Raw genomic sequence first — 3,381 nt, 5'->3', positions numbered from 1 at the left:
GGCATATGGGAACTATTCTTGTAAACGCCAATTGACTTTCATTTTCTTTGTCCATGTTTTCCACTGCTCTTATTAAGCTAGTTGATCTGGGGAAGCTTATCATCTTTTGTGCTCTCCCCTTGTATTTGACATAGTAGTCAAATTTCCCGGATGGTTTTCTTAGCAAGTCAACTTCTGGATCTCGTCGTCATATCTCTTTTTTGAGTTTCTGCTGGGACTTGTTCTTTTCTTCTTACCTCTAACTCCTTCTTCATCAGACCACTCGTACACTGGATCATTAAGACAATCGTCACAGGTACAATCAATGTCGAACAGTTTCTTTTCGTTTCTCTGCCTCTTTTGAGCTGTAATTTCTTCTCTTGTATTTTACTTTTCTCCAGCCAACCAGACTGCAAAGATCATTTAAAGCATTGTAATTTTTAAAATACAATATCTTCGATAATTTTCATATTGGCTTTGGCATGTCAGCCTATAATTCAGCTTCAAAATGGTTTATGCAGCATGCCCTTTTTTCTTTGAATGCACAATCTGAGCAGCCCTTAGTTCAATGGCTGAACTGGGGCTTGCCATCATCTAATTGATCAAATTCTATTATATACATTTCCTACTGAATTTTCCCTTAATTTAGGTAGTATGATAGTATCCATTCTGAACCATATAAGCCATTTATGGTGGTATCAATTCTGAACCATATTTGCCATTTTTGAACTCTTATTTGAGCTAGTGAGAGAACTTCAGAAGCTTGGACCTAGAATTAATGTCTATGGTAGCACTGCGTTGGTTTTTGGAAAGGAGAACAGAAGGTACATTCTCTTTTAGTACAAGATTCTCCCAAGTTGTGAATGTATTGATTTGGTAATTTCTTTTTCTCAAAAATTGTCGCTTTTGTAGGGGTTTGGAGTCTTTCATTTTCTTGTCAATTGTTGGAATAAATATTCATAATTTTATCTGAGAAATCTCTATTCCCTTCTTCCTTCATGTTATAAAGTAACTTTTTAGTAAACACGTTTTCTTTTTTAATAAAAAATTTCCATTATATTCGTCTTATTCACAGGGATAGATTTGTGCAAATCAAATCTGATTGCTCTAGAAAAAAGATGATATTGTTTTTGAGCCAACTGAAAAAAAAAAAGGTCTTAAACTTCGGGAGGAGAGGAGCACATACACGTTATTTAGGCCAACTCCTTCGAACAATCACAGGTCACGGCAAAATAGAGCTTTGAATTTTACTCTTCAAAGCTCAGAACCTCTCTCAATCTTCTCGTAGAACTGACAGAACAAGAAAATTTTAATCTCTGTAGGTAGCAAGACCTCATTGAAAAGTTCTAATTGGGAAGAAGAAACACAGTGCAGAGCAAGAAATAACATCTCATTTGCTTTGAATTTGTCCAAGAAGTTTGTAGAAGCAGCCCCATTGCCTATATGAACACTTGCTAAAATTCATAGGAGATGGTTGAAGCAACCTGCCCAAGGCTACAACCATATGGAAATCGAGTAGATACTTGACACTTGTTTGGCGGGCTAGATCGGAATGGATTGAAATCTAGTTGCAGTGAAAAATTATACGGCAAATATACAAAAATATAGAGACCCATTCTATTCATTTCCATTTTTCATTCTTGTATGCTAAGCATCGGTTAATTAGTAAATTCTAAACAGCTTTCAACTTATCAACTTAACACTCCAAGGGTAGACCAAAACAAGTAGGAAACTATTTCAACGATTCACTATCCTTTTCGCATTCTCTGCATAGGGAACTACAGAGCAGACACAAGAGGGAAACAGCATTTGCATCTTGACTCAATAAATTTGAATGTTGCTTAAGAAAAAAGACACGAAGAAGTGCTTCCTCAATAGCAGAGAGCTATTGACTTTGTGAGTAGCCAAGCTAGCAGCTAACCGGTGGAGGTTGAATTCGTCCCACATCGAATAGAGAGTGACGGGTGAATTGGGAAATGGGACTATAAAATGGGCCGGACTGTGCTTGGACAACATACTTACCTGGACGGGGTCTATGGGTGATCAACAAGGCCCACGGCCTAGATTGGTGGCTTCCATTGCACTCGGGAGGTGCACCAGTCTAACATCTCCCCAAGTGGGAGAGTGTACGTCATAATTTGTGGTAGAGGGGGCCTGCGTCCGCGCGGCCCCTACCCAAACTTATATTTAAAGAATTCATGGGCCTTGAGGTCCATTTGTCTTCTTGATTCCGGCCCAACTTGCTTGCGTCCATGGGCTTTGTTTCAAAGGAAAGGAAAATAAGAAAATTTATTTTTTGTTATATTTTCCCTCCATTCTAATATATGACTAGTTGCAGAAAAAGAAAAAAGAAAATTTGTTGCTTAATTTGCTATATGTTTTTATTTTTTCTTACTTTTCTTGATAGCCTAATTTAGAAAAGCTAATTCATTCATATTTTCTTTTCCTATTCAAAATGTTTTCTAAATTCTAAATGGGACATCAAATATAAAGGAGAAATAATTACCAACAAATTTAAGAATTCAAGCAAAAAGAATAAAATTGAAATTTCATAAATTATATTAACTACATTAACTTGCTATATGACGAGAATGACTAGGGGTGTTCGAAAGTCGGGTTCAATTGTATTGAACCCAAAATTTTTACTAACTCAATCTCGTTGAGTTGATGAAAATCTAATTCTAAGCCGAGTTGTTAACTATAAGGTTTGATTTAGTTTGGATTAATGATTTGGTTATTGGATGGATTAGTTTGAGTAAGGTTGGCCGTTTAACTTTTTTGAAGAAAAAAAAAAAGAAAAATTAACATAAAGGAATGTGTAAGATTCAAATTTTACAAAACATAATAAGATATCACCTTGAAATCAAGTTTATTGAAAGTGTCATTCAACCAAAATATATGTTGAATTTTTTATTAAAAAAATTAATAATATCAACCAACCTACTTATGTGTTAGGTCCCGTTTTTATTATTATTAATTTTCTATTTATAATTCATATATTTTGACATTTAATATAGTAAGTTAATTTATAGTTCTTTCTTACTCCTTGAAAAAAAATAATTTTTAGAATTTGAGAAAAAATTTACACCTATCATATAATGCACATATGCAACAAAAGAGCTCCAAAAATAATATATATATCATTTTTTGTTGATAAGAGGCTCACTACATCACTAGGCTTAAATTATATAATGGAATGTGTCTTATTACCCATTTTATACTCTTTCTGCACTTTCTTTTAAGCTTGGCGTTGAAATCTTTGCGTAGATAATTAACACTATAAACTTGTTTATTGCCAAAATAGCAGCTTAGGAATGGATGGGTTCGTCCCACATCGAATAGTGAGTGATTGGTGAGTTAGAATGGAGGAGTATAAAATGAGTTTAAACACAATAAGACCTC

General features: G+C 34.4%; 1 non-coding gene across 1 annotated transcript; it reads left to right on the top strand.

The window, feature by feature from the left end:
* Positions 1–1,993: 1,993 nt before the first annotated feature.
* On the top strand, positions 1,994–2,153 carry LOC131147276 (U1 spliceosomal RNA). Its single transcript, XR_009134669.1, has one exon. It is a non-coding gene; the product is annotated as a U1 spliceosomal RNA (small nuclear RNA).
* Positions 2,154–3,381: the final 1,228 nt, after the last annotated feature.

The sequence above is a fragment of the Malania oleifera genome, chromosome 1, assembly GCF_029873635.1.
Source record: "Malania oleifera isolate guangnan ecotype guangnan chromosome 1, ASM2987363v1, whole genome shotgun sequence".
NCBI lineage: Eukaryota > Viridiplantae > Streptophyta > Magnoliopsida > Santalales > Ximeniaceae > Malania > Malania oleifera.
This window is presented reverse-complemented; position numbering and strand designations above follow the sequence as displayed.